This window comes from Triticum aestivum, chromosome 5D (genome assembly GCF_018294505.1).
Source record: "Triticum aestivum cultivar Chinese Spring chromosome 5D, IWGSC CS RefSeq v2.1, whole genome shotgun sequence".
Classification (NCBI taxonomy): domain Eukaryota; kingdom Viridiplantae; phylum Streptophyta; class Magnoliopsida; order Poales; family Poaceae; genus Triticum; species Triticum aestivum.
Genome location: NC_057808.1, coordinates 569645458 through 569667674, shown reverse-complemented (window position 1 = coordinate 569667674; position 22217 = coordinate 569645458).

The window sequence follows — 22217 nt, the reverse complement described above, 5'->3', positions numbered from 1 at the left end:
CACCGCCGTCCTCCGCAGCCCCAAAAACCAACCATGATCTCCGATGAGCTACACTGCCGAACATGGGGAAGGAGCCACCCTTTATGCTGAAGCATGCATATACCTCTAGGGCTCACGGTAGTCTGATGAGCGGGTTGCCAGACATGGGAAAGACAATGGAGATCTGCTGCGGCCGATCGTAGACTAGTCAAGGATGTCCGCCGTCGCGGTCGTAGACTAGTTTTACCTTACTTGGGTATCATTTTAGTTAAAAAAATGTCTAAAATGTAACGAATTTAGCCGTTTTATTATATAAAATCCGTCGCGGTTGCATGAATTTTCATTCGGTTAGTTATGATTGAGATGTTTCTGCGTGCATGACTGGTCAAGGCCGCCATCTGTGTCTGTGTCTGTGTGTATGACTAGTCGGCGGTCACATGATCCATGAAAAAAAGAGAAGCGCGAGGGAGTTTGGCAAGTCAAACTTTGCTTGCTTGCTTGCTTAGGATTTTCATTCCATTCCATGCAAGTGAATCACTGTCTCTCTTTCTCCTTTTCTGCATATATATATATATATATATATATAGAGAGAGAGAGATGGATTGGATAGGTAGCTTGGCGCCCGCTGCAAGTAACGCACCAGGCTGACCACATTTTACAATTAGTAATAATAACTTAACAATAATACTAGTACTAATCACACGCACGCACGGACGCAAGCCAGCGCTCCCTCGCTCTGTATAGTACTCCTATCCTACTAGTAGATGGAGATGGTGCACCATTAATAAATAATCCACTCCCGTCCGGCTCCGGCTCCGGCTCCGGCTCCTCTAGACAAGACACGGGAATGGACTGGAGTAGCAAACAAACGTACGTACGTAGCACCTCATATCATATATTCTCATCTCAGTAGACAACAAGGAGGAGAAGAAGAAGAAGAGACAAAAGCTGGGCTCACTTGCGGAAATCAGAGCATATGCTGCTCCCAACTCTACATTTGATTTCATTTCATTTCAGTTCAGAGACGTCACTCACTCGCATCCATCGTTAATTAACAACCCAACCCAATCCAATCCAATCCAATCCATCCATCCATCCATAGAGGAGGATTGGATATGCAATTGATCCGGGCAGCTGAAAACGACAGATCCACTACCTTTTCCTCATAAATAACTAGTAGGTAATATAAGAAGCTTGAACTAGCTACAAAAGTTTGATCTCTTAATTAATTTTCTCCAACCTGCACATATATATGTCTGATCTTTCTGTGCAGGTTTGAGTCTTGCGGCCAGGATGTAGCTACACGATTGATTGATTACTTGTTTTGGTTTAGGGTTTATTTATTCTTTCTTTCTTTCTTTCTTTCTTTCTTTCTTTCTTTCTTTGTGCACAAGCACAGGAAACATTAACTAAATAGTGCGTACTGTAGCCCGACCTCTCTCCCCTGAGGCGGCGCGCCGCACCGCCCCCGGGGAGTTCCCGTCCACACCACCCTTAGCCCTCCCCTCCATCGCCTTCCACTACTGCCGCCGTCGCTGAGGACGCCGCGGGGCGAAGTCCCTGTGGTGAGGCGGCGGCGTCCATCTCCTTCCTCCTCCAACGGCAGTGCGCAGCGGGTTGGCGGTGGCCAGGAGATCTCCGGCGGCCGTTTGGCAGATGAGATTTTGGCTGCGATGAGATCTGATCTGGGCCCGAGGGGTTTAGATCGAGATCCACTGCGTCCGCGCCTCATCTCAAAAACGGAAAGAGGAGACCCCCCCCCCCCCCGGGGAATCTTCGCGGCACGAGGACATCCGGGTCTCTTGGCCCGAGCATGGTGGTGGTGGCTGCCTTCTCCACCGAGGGCGGTTGGCCAGGCTGGTAGTGACGGATCTTGGATCCCACTATTAGCACCGGCGGCGAGTTGGGGAGACATAGTCGCCGGTGAAATCCGAGCCGACTCCGGTCATGGCGGGCGATGGCGGCGTCTACGTCGTTACCTTAATGAAGGCATCGTCAAGCAACTATCGTCAACCTGCTTGTGCCGCTCTAGGAGAAATCCTAAGATCACCGGATCGGACGATGGCGGCGCTGCGGTGTCGTGTTCCCTATTGGGGGCATCGTTTGTGGAGTGGCGCCAGATGGAAGAGGCGTGAGGTGGTGTGGCGTGCCTTCTCTCGCATCGACGACGACGGGTCTCGGCGGCATGGAGCAGCGGGGTCTCGCCGGTGGGAGTGTGATGATGGACAAGCACAGGATGGTGGCGTTGTCTGGCGTCGTGGTGGCGTCGACGGCAGCTAGACCACGCAAGGTAGATGCAGCAGTACATCACTGAAGATGGATTGGTGGCAGGTGGCCGCGGCGGCCTCATACCCGGCAGGCGTCCTGGTTGAGGAGTGCGCCGGACTGGTGGGTGCCCCATACCCGGCAGGCGTCCTGGTTGGGACTTCAGGTCTTAGAGGTTAGGTTTGGCTGCGAGATCTGTTTGGTATTAGGCCTAGACTATCAGCATCCCTACATCAAATGGATCGGAGTAGCGACAGATGTTGCCTAGACGGTGGCTTTAGTATTACTGTTGTATGACTTTGTAAGGTCTTGTGTGAATAATTAATTAGGGATTTTATCATTGCATCGTCCAGATGCAGATGCAGAGGCCGGGGTTCTCCTCCTTTTCTAAAAAAAATGCATGAAGCATTCCGTTCCATTGAGTTGAATTGAAATTTCGAGAGGATCTGGCTAGCTAGCTAGGTCGTCTCGTCCGTGTGTATATATATATAGGTAATATAAGGACGCACGCATCATGCCATACGTAGCTACTACAGTACTCCTTCTAGAAGATCCTAACTAATTACTAGTTAATCAAGGTTTAGCATACGCCATGCATGCATGTGCTTAGCTTGCTGGTTCCTTCCATGTGTCGGTCTGGCCTACTGGACTGCTACGCACTGCTTACCCTGCCTGAAACAAACAACAAACGAGAACAGCTAGCACAAACAGTCCATTAATATTCTTACCCTGAAACCATCTACTCCTACTACTATTCAACCTTTTAATTAAATTCCATCGTGTTAATTGGTTTTCCCAAAGAAACATAAATAGTACCAAATTAATTATATCTCCCATCCAACCAAGAAACGACCAGCCCCTTTGTTCCATTATTAAAAATTACGGAAAAACCAGCGGCTGACGCTCCATTCCTTCATACCGTCTTGGTGACATGGAAGAATCAATTCAACTTTATCTTCTATTTTTTGCGAATGAGATTCAACATCTCTTACTAGCTAATACGGTCCATTTCATTTTGCAACACAAGGAAAAACCGAGCGAGTGTGAGATTAATAATATGTACTACTGTACTACACAACGTGCGTACCGTGGATCGAATCCATTCAAATATTTTTTATCATAACATAGTGCCAGCTGCTGATGCGGCGTTGCATATTCATTTATTTATTTATTGTACATTTTTCTTGTACTGGTTGTAGATTTGATTATACTAGTGTATAATATCATCAGTGTCAACTACTCCCTTCGTTCTAAAATACTTGTCGTGGCTTTAGTACAAATTTTGTAATGGAGGGAGTACGTAATAACAAACCTATATATGTAATTGATGGACTCGATCATGGGTGACAGCCAGTCGTATATACTGTATGTAGCAATTCGATTCTCTTGTTTGAAATCAACTCATTGATACGGACGGGATCTTGTGTACGTATGTACATGCCTTGGTGCGCACGGAGCAGATGAATCGAATGATGACGGTGGATGCGTGCATGATTGGGTTGGGCCGCTGCTTCTCCTTCTTCGACTATACTATGTACTATTTATTTATTTACATATACGACCGACTAGTTGATTGAACTGAAGAATTCCGTTACATGCATTGAGTTGAATTGAAATGTCGTCGAGTGCATTCTTCATATATCATGCATCATATCATATAGTATGTAATATGTACTCATGCATCATGGCATACGTACGCACGCATATATATATTCTTCTTCTTCTTGTACAACAAGGAGAGGAGAGGGGGTGAGATTATGAGAATGATGAGATGGACATGTTATTAGCAGCCAGCCGGGCGAAAATGCATCCATGTGCGTGCTTGTACAGGAGTATTACTGTTGAACGACGGACGGACACGTATGCTATGGATCCAATCCAGTACAGTACCTGCGTCACAAACTTGATCCATCGGTCTCACCAATTTAAATTTTCACTTTCTACGTACTATCTCCGTCCCATAATATAAGAACGTGTGCTCTTATATTATATTTGTGGTCAACGATGGATGGATGGATGTAGTTGGATCAAATTCAAATTCAAATCGGCCAGACTGTATAGTGTGCATGTGGACGACGTCCTAGCATGGATATACGTACGTCATACTCCCTAAGAAAGGTATATGCCATAGGTGCATCTCTAGCAGATCCCCTAAAACCTATGTTTAAGAACCAAAGTGAGTTTTAGGGAGTTATAAGCATTAGCTAGCAGATCCCCTAGCTACAACCAACTTTACTAAAAATTAAATGATACCCACTCCTTGAAAACTATCCCCAGATGACTATATTTGGTCCAGTCCTGGCCATTGGACCAAGATCCCAGCACAAGAGTAGGATGAGTATATACTACAAGTTAGTAGTAGGATATGGACTGCAGTGCATCCATCTAATTCTGAGTAAATTGCAGAAAACCATCACTTTGAGGGTTAGGTTTCAGAAAACACTAGGTTACAGTTTCTTGACAAATTGCACCATCTCTTGTGCAATCTTTTTGCAAAAACCACTGATTGGCGGATCTAGCCCGGTTAAGTGCGTTTATGACAGATGGGGCCCCTATTTCGCTGATGTGGCATAGCGTTTTACCAAAGACAGCATTAGATGGGTAAAAAAGCAAAAACACCCCCAACACTTTTGTTAAAAAGAGAAAACACCCTCCCCGATTCAGATCGGGATTTGTCTCTCCCTTACACCATCGCCGTCCTCCTTCCAGCTCCTTGGATGCCCTGCCGGCCTGCTGCTACCTCTTGAGCACTGCGTTGGTTTTCCCTTAAAAAGGAAAGGGTGATGCAGTAAAGTAACGTAAGTATTTCCCTCAGTTTTTTAAGAACCAATGTATCAATCCAGTAGGAGGCCACGCCCAAGTTCCTCGCACCTACACAAACAAATATAAACCTCGCAACCAACGCCATAAAGGGGTTGTCAATCCCTTCACAGTCACTTGCGAAAGTGAGATCTGATAGATATGATAAGATAATATTTTTGGTATTTTTATAATAAAGATGCAAAGTAAAATAATAGGCAATAAAAATAGCTAAGTGTTGGAAGATTAATATGATGGAAAATAGACCCGGGGGGCATAGGTTTCACTAGTGGCTTCTCTCAAGAGCATAAGTATTACGGTGGGTGAACAAATTACGGTTGAGCAATTGATAGAATTGAGCATAGTTATGAGAATATCTAGGTATGATCATGTATATAGGAATCACGTCCGTGACAAGTAGACCGACTCCTGCCTGCATCTACTACTATTACTCCACACATCGACCGCTATCCAGCATGCATCTAGAGTATTAAGTTCAAAAGAACAGAGTAACGCTTTAAGTAAGATGACATGATGTAGAGGGATAAACTCACGCAATATGATATAAACCCCATCTTGTTATCCTCGATGGCAACAATACAATACGTGCCTTGCTGCCCCTGCTGTCACTGGGAAAGGACACCGCAAGATTGAACCCAAAGCTAAGCACTTCTCCCATTGCAAGAAAGATCAATCTAGTAGGCCAAACCAAACTGATAATTCGAAGAGACTTGCAAAGATAACCAATCATACGTAAAAGAATTCAGAGGAGATTCAAATATTGTTCATAGATAAACTTGATCATAAACCCACAATTCATCGGTCTCAACAAACACACCGCAAAAGAAGATTACATCGAATAGATCTCCACGAGAATCTCATGGAGAACTTTGTATTGAGATCCAAAAAGAGAGAAGAAGCCATCTAGCTAATAACTATGGACCCGAAGGTCTGAGGTAAACTACTCACACATCATCGGAGAGGCTATGGTGTTGATGTAGAAGCCCTCCATGATCAATGCCCCCTCCGGCAGGACGCCGGAAAAGGCCCCAAGATGGGATCTCACGGGTACAGAAGGTTGCGGCGGTGGAATTAGGTTTTCGTGGATGCCTCTGTTGGTTTGGGGGACGTAGGTATATATAGGAGGAAGAAGTACGTCGGTGGAGCAACGTGGGCCCCACGAGGGTGGAGGACGCGCCCAGGGGGGTAGGCGCGCCCCCCGCCTCGTGCTCTCCTGGTTGATGTCTTGACGTGGACTCCAAGTCCTCTGGGTCACGTTTGTTCCGAAAATCACGTTCCCGAAGGTTTCATTCCGTTTGGACTCCGTTTGATATTCTTTTTCTGCGAAACTCTGAAATAGACAAAAAAAACAGCAATTTGGGCTGGGCCTCCGGTTAATAGGTTAGTCCCAAAAATAATATAAAAGTGTATAACAAAACCCATTAATCATCCAAAACAGAATATAATATAGCATGAAGCAATCAAAAATTATAGATACGTTGGAGACGTGTCACCTGCCTGGTGGATGCCCTTCTCCTTCTCTCTCTATCTTTCTCCCGGCGGATGCCCCGGCGTGCTCGCTGGCCTCAGACGCCGCGAAGAACGCAGCGGCGAGCCTGACCACCCTGACCCCGCCGCTGGTGCCCCTTCCCAGCGTGAATCGTGTGCTCCGCGCGAGCTGCACGCCGCACTCGCCGTCGTGATCGTCGGGACGGAGGACAGGAAGCCGCATCGGTCCGGCCACGTCGTTCGTTGTGGTGCTCGAGCAGGACACGTCCTCCCTTGTGGCCGAGAGTAAAAGCGGCGCGGCATCGTGGTGCGGAGAGAGCATGCTAGAGCCAGCGGGCGACCAACCACCAGGCCGTCCTCACCTTCCTCCGCCGATGCAGCCGTGCTGCTCGAGCAAGGACGGCGGCAGCGCAATGGCCGACCCGCCACGCGACCGCCGCTCTGCTCCGCCGGCACCATCGCCGCTTTGCTCGCTCGGCGCCGCCGCGCTCCGCAGAGGGAGGAGGGAGGAGCGTGCACTCTGCGGCCACCGAGGACGGAGTAGGAGAGAGGAGGCTGCGGCATCTCAGGCGAGGGAGTGGCTGCCCGGCGCCGAGCGGAGGATCTGGCGGCGAAGGGAGAGATGGGGATCGAAGGGAGAGAAGGGATCGAAGGGAGTGGGGGCTAATTGCATTTTTTCGTTCCGATTCAGGGGTGTCTGTGTAAAATGTAAGGACTAGTTTGTAAATTCAAATTAAAATTGATCTGGCACAAAATGTTACGCTATGTAGGCAAAAAAGGTCCCCACCTGTCATAACCGTGCTCAAATGAGGCTTATCCGCCGATCAGTGGTTTTGCAAAATGTTTACGAGAGACATGGTGCAATTTGTCAAGAAATTGTAACCTAGTGTTTTCTGAAAACCTAGCCTCCAAAGTGATGGTTTTGTGCAATTTACTCCATCTAATTCTAATCTACCCGTTGGTCTGGATGATGGATGATGGATGGAGTACACCATGGATCCAACATGCACGTAGTGAAACGTACGTACTACGTGCTTCTCACGTCTCACGCAGTGACTCACGGCGTGCACTTTCACTTGCACTTGCACTTGAGGAGGGATGTGACAAAACAAGAGTCGTGAATTCAAGTCAACATTAGTGGAACTACCATTCATTCATCCTCTTCTTCTTGTGGAAGGAATGCACGCACGAGGGAGCTGAGTGCTCTCCACAAGTCAAGTCGTCTCGTCGGACCAAAACGCACTCATGCACTCTCAGGCAGGCAGGCATCTTGACATGATGTAAGGCCATTCATTCATTCATTCAATTCATTCATTTTCCCCTCCTTATTACTCCATTTTATGTGGAGCTGGAGCTGGAGCTGGACAATACATACATACTACGTACATGGATGGACTAATCAACGTGCGTGCAGTGACGTAAGGTCCATTCAAACCATTGACGGTTCCTCCTTGAGTTGGACTAGCACTAGCACTAGCACTAGCACTAGCAGTCTTCAATATCAGCTCACTCCTAATTACTACTAAAATCTAATCCATTCATTTCTGATCCACCACTACCATAATACTGTATCACCACACAATCCGCTTCCTTCCTTCCTTCCTTCCTTCCTTCCTTCCTTCTAGGTAGCACATGGCAAGACTTTCTTTGAATCAAGACTTTACAAACGTACGACTTTCTAGTATTAAACACCGGCTGCCCCTGACTGCTGACATGAACATGAGGATGATCGAGTCTACCTCAACAAGCACCTGCTGCATGAATTAACTGCTGCCCCTCAAACGCCTAGACGGATGGCCAGGACAAACAAAAATTCGACCTAGACAGGTGCCTCAAACGCCTGGATTGACCGGCATCCCTCATATCCAGCCTAAATGTAGGGCGGATGACATAATAAATGTACTTAAATATAGTCGAAAAGTGGATTTTTAACGGAGAATCAATCCATGCGTACAACGTGCGCACCGTCCAATCCATTTATTCCTCTACTACTATGCTTATATGTAAACTACTAACTAATTAATTAATGCTGGCATTGTCAGGAGTTCGTACCGATCTGATTTGATTCCCGTCCTTAATGAAGCAGCAAGATTGATGGAGCAGCATCCATCATCGCATACGTAGGCACCTAGCTAGCATGCGTGTCCTACCTGTTTCTAGAAGACAATGAGATCCACAACTAATTACTTAATGCATCTACAGGTACTGCTAGTTTTTTTTTTCATTTGAAAAAGGACACGTTTATTAGTTTAAAATATAGCGTCGAGCGGGTTTGAGTCAAAATGAGAATGACGTCGTTGCATACTTAAAAGAGTTTTTTAGCTACAAAAATTAGATAACATCTAATCATCAGTTTAAAAGGCAAAATATCAGAATCAAAGGAAGGAGGACAAAATCCGGAATCTTTCTCTAGACCAGAAAAAAGAGTAGTAGCTTCTTGTGAAGACCAAGGAACGGATCGGATCGGGAAGACAACGGATTGGCAAGTACATGATGCTAGAAAAGCCGGAGGAAAATTTCCCCCGAAACTCAAATATTTTCATCCTCCTCCCTCTTCTTCCCTCTTTTACTTTCGTTACAAAATACCCATGGAAGATCCTTCCAGTCCCATCCCAAGCTCCAACTGACTCACCTCGCCGCCTAGTACTAGTACATCGCCGAGCCCCAATCCCGAGGGCGGCAGCTCTTCTTCGAGATGGCACTTGACCGCGCCGACAAGGAGAATTTGCCGCCACCGACCGCCGTCGCCCGTCCTCATGGCGTAGCTGTCAGGAGCTGCAAGCTGAAGCGGCTCGGGAGGTCGCGGAGACGGGTGCTGCTCAGGACCAGTTGCCACCTCTAGCTAGCTTCACATCAATGTAGCGACTAGACCTCAAATGGTCTGTGCTGCTGTGCACCAGTGTCATCCCTGGATTAGTAATGCTGACACGCACAGTACAAATGGAGGATTTATAACAGAGTAGCAATCACACACTTATTACATCGAATATCTCCAAAGAGATTAAGTATGATAAACATGGCTTAAGGCCATCTAAAACGATAACAGCGGAAGACTTGGAAGATAAGTGAGTCCATCAACTCCAGCGGCATCACTGAGTATAAGACAACGACCTAAGGCACCTTACTCGTCGTCTGAAAAGTCTGCAACATGAAACGTTGCAGCCCGAAAACGGGTCAGCACATAGAATATGCTGGCAAAGTAACACATAGAGGATAATGAACAATAATAATGCTATACTACATGCATATAAGGCTGGTGGAAAGCTGTATGGTTACAGTTTTGCGAAAAGCCAATTTTTCCCTACTACAAAGGAATAAATTTTATTTAACTATCATGGTGGTTGTGAAACATTGAGATGGTTGACAGCATCTCAATCCCAATTAAGTATCATCATTAACCCAACAAAATTAATTAAAAGTAACATGGTGATGAGATTCACATGATAATCCAAGTACTAGATACTCAAGTTGTCCATAACCGGGGACACGGCTAACCATGATTAGTTTGTACACTCTGCAGAGGTTTGTGCACTTTTCCCCACAAGACTCGATCTCCTCCGTTGGATTACTCGCACTACATGGTGTTTGAGTAATGGATGACCGAGACACAGTCTTTCAGAAGTGTTTGCACCTTACGTATGGGTAGACAGTTACACCTACTTTCCCCTACATCTGCTAGTCTACCACTGTAAGAGTTCACACAACTTAGTCAACTATGCTAGAGCCCATAATAGCTTGCGGCTGCACACGGAAGTTTCTAGCATGAATAATCTTATGATCCCTTTGAACCTGGGTGGCGGTCCAAAAGAAAAACAGGCAATCCTGGAATACCCAGGTACCTCAATCCACCCAGATGTGAGTTTTAGTTGCCACCTTAAGTAAACCATTAATTAACAATCTCACATCTGTCATGGAAAATCTCTCAAACCCAATCCACGTCTACGAGCATAGCTTGGCAATATAATAGCAAACGTAGAAGTAACTCCCAAGGGTTTGATAATAAAACAGGTAATAGGTACTACCTCAACTACTTCCCAATACCCATAATTTAATTAGATCCTAATCATGCAATGTTTGAGGATTGATCTAATGCAATAAAAACTGGGTATGGAAAAGTATGATCAAAGTGTTACTTGCCTTGCTGATGATCCGCAAAACCTAGCGATTCGAAGTAACAAGCGGCACACTCCGGGTACTCTATCGCAAACAAACAAGCAAACAATAAGTACTCATCTAATGCACAGGTAAAACTCGAATGAAAGATCCAACCAGAAAGTTCAACTTAAGAACTCCGGTTTGCAAAAAGAATCAACTCGAAAGAAGCAACGAAAGTCAAACTGTGAAAGAAAGAAGCTTCGTTTACTAATCTGGATCTAGGTCAAATTTTACTGTAGCAAAAACTTGTTTGAGTAGGTTAAACGGAAAGAGAATTTCGAGACGAAACTCTAGGCGCTTGAATCGCCTGATTCCGATAAACGAGCGAAAAGTTAAACAGAAACGAAGATTCGGTCAGAAATCGAATCTGAGAAAATAGCGGAAAAATCCGACGAAAAAAAAAACGGACGAATGGTTAAAGAACGGACATTCGTTAACAGAGAAAAACCGACGAACGCGTTCGTTAAAACGAACGGTTCGGTGAACGCTCGCAAAATAATAAAACCGAAAAAACCGATCTAGGGTTTTTTTTAAAACGAATGCTTTTTTTAACAAAACCGGCAACGAACGGGGCAGTACCTCGTCGGGGGCGGGACTCCGGTGGGCTTGGCCGGCTCCGGCGAGGCGGCGGGGGTGCGGGGCTCGGGGGGGGGTGCGAGGGGGCGGCGAACGGCGGCGGTGGCGGCCTCGGGCTCGGCTCCGGCGGCGGCGGGGTGCGGGGCAAGGCGGGCGGCGGCGGGATGAGAGGGAGAGGGGGGGTGGCGGTATAAATAGAGGGGGGGTGGAGGTGGCTTGGGGAAGGGGGCGCCGGCGGGGTGCCGTGCGGGCGCCGGACTCGGCGGCGGCGACGTCGTGCGCGAGGAGGAGAGGGGCGCGGGGTGGGCCGGCGCTCGGCTGGGCTGCGGCCCAGTCGGGCGTCGCGCGGTTTTTTTAAATGTTCCGCGGAAAATAATTCGTAGAAAAATAAATAAAAGTCCAAAAAAGATAAAATAAATTTTCCCCGTCTAGTTAGAAAATCTAGAATGGGGTGAACATTTTTTTGACACAAAAATAATTTTTGAAAACATGCAATATTTTTATAATGCAATAAAATTGCAAATAAATTCCAATAAATTCCAATAAATGATTTTAACATTTTTCCTCCAGTATTTCAATTGTTTTGAAGAAGTCATATTTTCTCCTCTCGTTTATTTAAAAAAAAAGAAATATTTTTCCGGAGAGAAAATAGTTAAAACCAAAATCCTCGTCTTATTATTTGATGAAAATGAAATATGAAAATTCGAGAAAATCCCCAACTCTCTCCGAGGGTCCTTGAGTTGCTTAGGATTTATCGAGGATTTGTCAAAATGCAATAAAATATGATATGCAATGATGATCTATGTATAACATTCCAAATTGAAAATTTGGGATGTTACAAACCTACCCCCCTTAAGATGAATCTCGCCCTCGAGATTCGGGTTGGCTAGAAAACAGGTGGGAGTGGTCCTTCCGTAGATCTTCCTCTTGCTCCCAGGTGGCTTCATCTTCCGTGTGGTGACTCCACTGGACTTTGCAAAACTTGATAACCTTACTGCGGGTAACTCGGCTGGCATACTCAAGAATCTTAACTGGTTTCTCCTCATAGGTCAAATCACTTTCCAACTGAATCGCTTCCAGTGGCACACTATCTCTCAGTGGTATCTCAGCCATCTCTGCGTGGCACTTCTTCAACTGGGAAACGTGAAATACATCATGAACTCCAGACAATCCTTCGGGCAATTCCAGCTTGTAGGCAACTTCTCCCATATGTTCCACAACTCTGTATGGTCCGATAAAACGGGCGCTAACTTTCCCTTAACTCCAAAGCGCTTCACTCCTCGAAGTGGGGATACTCGAAGATACACTCGGTCTCCGACTTCGTAAACTGTCTCCTTTCGTTTAGAATCAGCATAACTCTTCTGCCTGGATTGGGCTACCTTGAGCCTATCGCGAATCAACCTCACTTTCTGTTCAGACTCCTTAATCAAATCTAGTCCAAACAACTGACGGTCTCCAACTTCGTCCCATAACAACAGTGTTCTACACCTCCTTCCATACAAGGCTTCAAAAGGGGCCATCTTCAAACTGGTTTGATAACTGTTGTTATAAGAAAACTCCGCATATGGCAAATTGTCGTCCCAACTAGATCCATAATCTAGTGCACAAGCTCTCAACATGTCCTCCAAAATCTGGTTGACTCTCTCGGTCTGTCCATCAGTCTGTGGGTGAAAGGCTGTACTAAATTCTAGCCTGGTTCCCAATGTTTCATGCAACTGCTTCCAAAACTTCGAGGTAAATTGGGTTCCTCTGTCTGATACAATGGTCCTCGGAACTCCATGCAAACATACGATCCTGGTCATGTATATCTTTGCCAACTTAGCACTGGTGTAAGTGGTCTTCACGGGAATGAAATGAGCCACTTTCGTCAAACGGTCGACTACAACCCATATTGAGTCATAGCCTGAACGAGTCCTGGGTAATCCTGTGATAAAATCCATGCCTATTTTATCCCACTTCCATTCGGGTATCGGCAATGGTTGTAGCAATCCTGCTGGCTTCTGATGCTCTGCCTTCACTCTCTGACATACATCACAAACTGCTACATATTCTGCAATATCCTTCTTCATTCCGGTCCACCAGAAAGTATACTTCAGATCCAAATACATCTTGGTATTCCCTGGGTGAATCGAGTATGGTGAATCATGGGCTTCTCGCAAAATCAACTTCCTGATCTCCGGATCATTTGGCACATATACGCGGTCCTCAAACCATAAGGTATCGTGCTCGTCCTCACGAAATCCCTTGGCTTTTCCTTTGTTCATCTTCTCCTTTATCTCTTCAATCTCCTTGTCTGTCTTCTGAGCTTCTCTGATCCTTTCCATCAAGGTAGACTGAATCTCCAATGTCGCTAAATAGCCTCTTGGGACTATCTCCAAACATAGCTCGCGAAGGTCCTCGGCTAACTCCTGAGGTATCTCTCCTGTCATGAGGGTGTTGACATGACTCTTGCGGCTCAACGCGTCTGCTACTACGTTAGCCTTTCCTGGGTGATAATGCAATCTCATATCATAATCTTTAATAAGCTCCAACCATCTCCTCTGTCTGAGATTTAACTCCTTTTGCGTGAAAATATACTTCAAACTCTTGTGATCCGTGTACACCTCACAATGGTTTCCGACGAGAAAATGTCTCCATGTCTTCAATGCATGCACCATGGCTGCTAACTCCAAATCATGCGTAGCATAATTCTTCTCATGGGGTTTAAGTTGTCGTGAAGCATATGACACAACTCTTCCTTCCTGCATAAGCACTGCTCCAAGTCCTCGACGAGAAGCGTCGCAATAAACTTCATAGTCCTTGCGTTGATCTTGCAGAATCAACACTGGTGATGTAACCAATCGTTTCTTCAACTCTTGGAAACTAGCTTCACAATCCTCAGTCCAATTGAATTTGGTGTCCTTCTTTAATAGCTCAGTCATGGGCTTAGCAATCTTCGAGAAATTCTCGATGAATCTCCGGTAGTATCCTGCAAGTCCAAGAAAACTCCGGATTTCTCCAACTGTCGTGGGTGATTCCCAGCTTGTCACTGTGTCAACCTTGGCAAGGTCTACTGCTATTCCTTCTCCAAAAATAACATGTCCGAGGAATCCAACTTCCTTCAGCCAAAATTCACATTTGCTGAACTTGGCGTATAACTGGTGTTCTCTGAGCTTCTCAAGTACCAATCGTAAATGCTCCTCATGCTCTTCCTCATCCTTGGAAAAGATTAAAATATCATCAATGAACACCACGACGAACTTATCCAGAAATTCCATAAACACTTTGTTCATCAGGTTCATGAAATAGGCAGGTGCGTTAGTCAGACCAAATGACATAACGGTATACTCATACAATCCATATCTGGTGGTAAATGCCGTCTTAGGTATATCCTGCTCTCGAATCTTTAACTGATGGTATCCTGATCGCAGATCGATCTTGGAAAATACTTTAGCTCCTTGTAGGCGGTCAAACAAATCACTGATCATCGGCAGTGGGTACTTGTTTTTGATGGTCACTTCATTCAATCCACGGTAATCAACAACCATCCTCAGCGATCCATCTTTCTTCTCCACTAGAAGTACTGGTGATCCCCAAGGTGACGAACTTGGGCGAATATAGCCTTTATCCAGTAACTCCTTGATCTGCTTCTTAATTTCCTCCAAATCTTTTGCGGGCATCCTGTACGGTCTCTTAGATATTGGCCCTGTGCCTGGCAAAAGTTCAATCAAGAACTCAATGTCTCTATCTGGTGGCATGCCTGGCAACTCTTCTGGAAATACATCCGGATAATCCTTCACCACTGGTACTTCCTCCTGTACAACTCCTGATAAGGAATTTACTTGCGTCCTCTTCGGCATATGCCGGGATACATACTTGATCCTTTTTCCTTCCGGGGTGGTAAGCAAAATCGTCTTGTTAGCACAATCGATGTTTCCTCCATACAATGATAGCCAATCCATTCCCAAAATCACATCCAAACCTTGCGACTCCAAAACTATGAGGTCTGAGGGGAAAACATGCCTTCTAATGGCCAATGGTATCTGAAAACATCCTTGGGTTGCCATATACTCTGCTCCTGGCGAGGTGACTAACATAGGGGTTCTGAGAACTTTGGTGGACAGCTTGAACTTATTCACAAATCCCCTTGATATGTATGAATGCGATGCACCAGTATCGAAAAGAACGGTTGCAGTAAATGACTTAACCAAAAACTTACCTATTACTGCATCAGGCTGTGCTTCAACCTCCTCCACGCTCACGTGGTTCACGTGTCCTTTGTTGAACGGGTTTGGCTTCTTCCCAGAGCTTCCATTGCCATTTCCATTCTGGGCTTCAGGACATTCATTGGCATAATGTCCATTCTTCTGGCACTTAAAGCAAGTGACTTGGCTCAGGTCCCTCTTGGCTGGGGTAGATGGGTTGGTGCGGTTCTGTCCGTTGCTTCCTCCATTCCCATTACCATTTTTAGAGCCATTATGGTTGTGCGAACTACGTCCTCCATGGGTATGCTGAAACTGTCCTCCCGGCTTCGGGGCAAAACGAGGCTTCTGTTGAGCTCCTAAGTTATACTTCCCTTGTCCATACTTCCTTTTACGGTTTTCAATCTGCTGTTGCTTTCCTTCAATCATGAGAGCTCTATCTACCAGCTCTTGGTAGTTGTTGAAGGTTGCTACCATCAACTGCATACTCAGCTCATCATTCAGTCCTTCCAAAAACTTCTCCTACTTGGCTGCATCTGTAGCAACGTCATCTGGGGCATAACGTGCTAACTTACTGAAATCCTCCACATACTGGCCTACGGTGCGTCCTCCTTGGCGTAGGTTGCGAAACTCACGCTTCTTCATAGCCATAGCTCCTGCTGAAACATGAGCTGTACGGAAAGCTTGCTGAAACTGGTCCCATGTGACAGTGTCAATAGGGTGCGTGGCTGTATAATTCTCCCACCATGATGCTGCGGGTCCATCAAGCTGATGTGCGGCAAAACGCACTCTTTCCGCATATGTGCATCCTGTAGTGGTCAACTCCCTTCCAACTTTGTGTAGCCAATCATCTGCAACAATCGGCTCGGTGCTACTGGAAAACACCGGCGGGTTTAGCCTGAAGAAACGGGCTAAGTGATCAACAGGTGGTGGTGGCGGTGGGTTGTTGTTGTTGTTGTTGTTGTTGTTGCCTTGGTTCTGCACTAACACTTGCATCAGGGCATTCTGTTGCTGAATCAACTGGGTGATCTCCGGTGGGAAAACAAATCCGGTGTCGCGTCTCGGAGGCATCTGATAGGTTTAGAAAAGATGAGAGTTAAGAATAGAATGAGGTCTAGAGGGAAAACACTACCCATATGCTCATGAGACAAATTCAATCAATACCACTCAATCAATTCAAACAAGGCAAAACAATCGATCTAACTAGCGTTACAAAGTGCTTGAACTATACTATTAAATGGGGGAAAACTACTACTGGTATGGTGGTCTACTAGAAATTCTGATCCGTTGACGACTCCATGATGTCTGCTCCAGCTTCGTCAACAAAGTCATCTTCACTTGGTTCCGAGTCAGTGTCGTCGATGATGATGTAGTTATCCGGACAAGTGCATTCGTCAACTTCTACTTTTGGCACTGGATTTCCCATGAATACTCCAATCTTCTTCTCCAGGTCGTCATTCTTCCCTACTAGTGCGATGATTTCCTCCATATAATCCTCGCGTGTAGCCTTGAGTTCTTCTTCCAGTTCCTTGATCTTCGTTAGTGCCTTCTTCAGTTCTTCCTTGTCCGTGCACATCTGGTTCTCCTGGCGACGAATATCTTGGTTCTGCTCCTGGATGAAAGCTGCAATTGATCCATCCTTCTTGGTTCTGATCATCTCCCATTGCGGGTCTCGGTGTCCACAAATCTGATAGATTGTATCCTTAAGCTCCTGGTGGTAGACTTCTCCAATGCGTCCCATGGCGATGTGTGCGGCCATGCTCTTCCCTAAACTCCAAGTTGGTGCTTCAAAAACCAATCTTATAGGTTCAGTAACTGGCACAAACGTCCTTCCTGGAATGAGAACTTGAATCTTCCAGCTCTCCTCTTCGGGTAATGTGGCGTTGTAGGTTCCGGTGGTGCTTGGTATTCCTATGTTCAAGTACTTGGTGACTTCCTTCAAGTGTCGACCAAACGGCGTGTCTTCATCTGGTTGCATGAACTTGCTCCTTGCATCCGCCATTCCTAAAAGAGTAGAAAAAGGAGAGGGGTCAGAAATGAGAATAGAGAAGCTTTCTAGGGTTTTAGCTTAGTGGTCGTGTCCTACAGTCAGCGTGTGCTCTGATACCAACTTTGTAGCGACCAGACCTCAAATGGTCTGTGCTGCTGTGCACCAGTGTCATCCCTGGATCAGTAATGCTGACACGCACAGTACAAATGGAGGATTTATAACAGAGTAGCAATCACACACTTATTACATCGAATATCTCCAAAGAGATTAAGTATGATAAACATGGCTTAAGGCCATCTAAAACGATAATAGCGGAAGACTTGGAAGATAAGTGAGTCCATCAACTCCAGCGGCATCACTGAGTATAAGACCACGACCTAAGGCACCTTACTCGTCGTCTGAAAAGTCTGCAACATGAAACATTGCAGCCCGAAAATGGGTCAGCACATAGAATATGCTGGCAAAGTAACACATAGAGGATAATGAACAATAATAATGCTATACTACATGCATATAAGGCTGGTGGAAAGCTGTATGGTTACAGTTTTGCGAAAAGCCAATTTTTCCCTACTACAAAGGAATAAATTTTATTTAACTATCATTGTGGTTGTGAAACATTGAGATGGTTGACACCATCTCAATCCCAATTAAGTATCATCATTAACCCAACAAAATTAATTAAAAGTAACATGGTGATGAGATTCACATGATAATCCAAGTACTAGATACTCAAGTTGTCCATAACTGGGGACACGGCTAACCATGATTAGTTTGTACACTCTGCAGAGGTTTGTTCACTTTTCCCCACAAGACTCGATCTCCTCCGTTGGATTACTCGCACTACATGGTGTTTGAGTAATGGATGACCGAGACACAGTCTTTCAGAAGTGTTTGCACCTTACGTATGGGTAGACAGTTACACCTACTTTCCCCTACATCTGCTAGTCTACCACTGTAAGAGTTCACACAACTTAGTCAACTATGCTAGAGCCCATAATAGCTTGCGGCTGCACACGGAAGTTTCTAGCATGAATAATCTTATGATCCCTTTGAACCTGGGTGGCGGTCCAAAAGAAAAACAGGCAATCCTGGAATACCCAGGTACCTCAATCCACCCAGATGTGAGTTTTAGTTGCCACCTTAAGTAAACCATTAATTAACAATCTCACATCTGTCATGGAAAATCTCTCAAACCCAATCCACGTCTACGAGCATAGCTTGGCAATATAATAGCAAACGTAGAAGTAACTCCCAAGGGTTTGATAATAAAACAGGTAATAGGTACTACCTCAACTACTTCCCAATACCCACAATTTAATTAAATCCTAATCATGCAATGTTTGAGGATTGATCTAATGCAATAAAAACTGGGTATGGAAAAGTATGATCAAAGTGTTACTTGCCTTGCTGATGATCCGCAAAACCTAGCGATTCGAAGTAACAAGCGGCACACTCCGGGTACTCTATCGCAAACAAACAAGCAAACAATAAGTACTCATCTAATGCACAGGTAAAACTCGAATGAAAGATCCAACCAGAAAGTTCAACTTAAGAACTCCGGTTTGCAAAAAGAATCAACTCGAAAGAAGCAACGAAAGTCAAACTGCGAAAGAAAGAAGCTTCGTTTACTAATCTGGATCTAGGTCAAATTTTACTGTAGCAAAAACTTGTTTGAGTAGGTTAAACGGAAAGAGAATTTCGAGACGAAACTCTAGGCGCTTGAATTGCCTGATTCCGATAAACGAGCGAAAAGTTAAACATAAACGAAGATTCGGTCAGAAATCGAATCTGAGAAAATAGCGGAAAAATCCGACGAAAAAGAAAAACGGACGAACGGTTAAAGAACGGACGTTCGTTAACAGAGAAAAACCGACGAACGCGTTCGTTAAAACGAACGGTTCGGTGAACGCTCGCAAAATAATAAAACCGAAAAAACCGATCTAGGGTTTTTTTTAAAAAAAACAAACGTTTTTTTTAACAAAACCGGCAACGAACAGGGCAGTACCTCGTCGGGGGCGGGACTCCGGCGGGCTTGGCCGGCTCCGGCGAGGCGGCGGGGGTGCGGGGCTCGGGAGGGTGCGAGGGGGCGGCGAGGGGGCGGCGAACGGCGGCCTCGGGCTCGGCTCCGGCGGCGGCGGGGTGCGGGGCAAGGCGGGCGGCGGCGAGATGAGAGGGAGAGGGGGGCTGGCGGTATAAATAGAGGGGGGGTGGAGGTGGCTTGGGGAAGGGGGCGCCGGCGGGGTGCCGTGCGGGCGCCGGACTCGGCGGCGGCGACGTCGTGCGCGAGGAGGAGAGGGGCGCGGGGTGGGCCGGCGCTCGGCTGGGCTGCGGCCCGGTCGGGCGTCGCGCGGTTTTTTTTTAAATGTTCCGCGGAAAATAATTCGTAGAAAAATAAATAAAAGTCCAAAAAGATGAAATAAATTTTCCCCGTCTAGTTAGAAAATCTAGAATGGGGTGAACATTTTTTTGACACAAAAATAATTTTTGAAAACATGCAATATTTTTATAATGCAATAAAATTGCAAATAAAATCCGAATAAATTCCAATAAATGATTTTAACATTTTTTTCTCCAGTATTTCAATTGTTTTGGAGAAGTCATATTTTCTCCTCTCGTTTATTTAAAAAAAGAAATGTTTTTCCGGAGAGAAAATAGTTAAAACCAAAATCCTCGTCTTATTATTTGATGAAAATCAAATATGAAAATTCGAGAAAATCCCCAACTCTCTCCGAGGGTCCTTGAGTTGCTTAGGATTTATCGAGGATTTGTCAAAATGCAATAAAATATGATATGCAATGATGATCTATGTATAACATTCCAAATTGAAAATTTGGGATGTTACAATCAACCATCGTGAAAATGCATGATAAATGTGGCAACAGACAAAACATGAAGATAACTTGCGGAAAGAGAGGATATACCCCTCTTTGAATAATTTGATTTGATTTGATTTCAAAGACGTCAAACATCGATCAATTACTTGTTAATTACTAACTGACCAGCTAACAATATATGGATGGATGGGTGACGACAGCAAGACTGACCTGCTCTCTCTCTCTCTCTCTCTCTTGTCTGTATTCTTTTTTTCTTTTTTTTTTTGAAAAGGGGACATGCCCCGGCCTCTGCATCCGAACGATGCATATACAGTCATATTATTAATAATAATAATCAAAAAGGTTCCACAAAGGTCTTCCGCTCTGAAAAGCAGAAAAGCTCACAAAGAGCAAAAGCATCTCATAACAGAAAAAGCCACAACCGGCAGGCAAAAAAATAATATAAGATAGGAAACCTAAAACCCTATCCTATTACATGACCGCCATCCAAACCGGTTGAAGATATCCCGAGCTACCATCTCCCATCAGACAGATCCAGTAACCAAACGCTCCCTGGCCTCCGTCGGAGTGAGTAGCAACCACATACGGATCAGTGTGGTGGCTCGGAAGATAACCTGCAAGAAATGAATATTTGTTGTTTTGTTAAAAAGCAAATCCTTTCTGCAGTTCCATACAGCCCATAATAAAGCACATACTCCAACACGGATATGTCTCGCAGTTTCGGAGCCTAACCCATCTAACCACGTCCCAAATAACGTGTTGATGGTATTCAGAGAAGTAATAAAAGCTAAGTGCACCGTCCGCCACAAATTTTTTGCCAAGGGACATTCAAGAAAGAGGTGTTTGATGGACTCATCCTTATCACAGAAACTACATCTTGTAGATCCCGTCCAATTTTGTTTTACCAGATTATCCTTAGTTAGAATAACTTGTTTATTAACCACATAAACACTTTGATTTTTAGAGGCACTTTGACTTTCCACACATGTTTCGAGCGAGGAATAACACTAGGGTTGAAAACATCCAAATACATGGATTTAACCGGAAACTCTCCATTCTTTGTGAGCTTCCAGTTCAACCGGTCGGGTTGTTCAGAAAGCTCGACATCCATTAGTCGTCGTACTAAGTGTAACCAAGCTTCCCAATGATTTCCCGCTAGCGTCCTTCTGAATTGGATGTTCAGAGGGTTGGACTGTAATACTGTTGCAACATAAGCTTTTCTTCGCTGCACAATATTATAGAAAGAGGGATATTGGAGTGCAAGGGGCGTCTCCCCAAGCCATGTGTCCTCCCAGAACCTCGTGGTAGTACCGTTTCCAACTATAAATTTTGACCTGTTGAAAAAGGCTGATTTCACTCTCATCAGTCCTTTCCAAAAAGGCGAATCAGCCGGCCTCACTGTCACCTGGGACAATGTTTTGGAGTTAAGGTACTTATTCCGCAATATTTGTGCCCACGTGGCATCCATCTCTACACATAGCTTAAACAACCATTTGCTGAGTAAACATCTGTTCTTCACCTCTAAGTTTTCAATACCGAGACCCCCTTGGTCTTTCGGTCTGCAAATAATATCCCATTTCGCGAGTCTGTATTTTCGTTTTAATTCATCACTTTGCCAAAAGAATCGAGATCGATAGAAGTCTAGCCTTTTCCTAACACCAACTGGTATCTCAAAAAAGGACAAAAGAAACAGCGGCATACTTGTAAGAATCGAATTAATGTGAATTAATCGGCCTCTGTATGACATAAGCTTGCCCTTCCAGCAACTTAGTTTCTTTTCAAATCGATCTTCAATGCACTTCCACTCTTTGTTAGAAAGCTTGCGATGGTGAATTGGTATACCCAAATATGTGAAGGGTAAAGATCCCAATTCGCATCCGAACAATTTTTTGTACGCATCTTGTTCATCTTTGGCTCTTCCAAAACAGA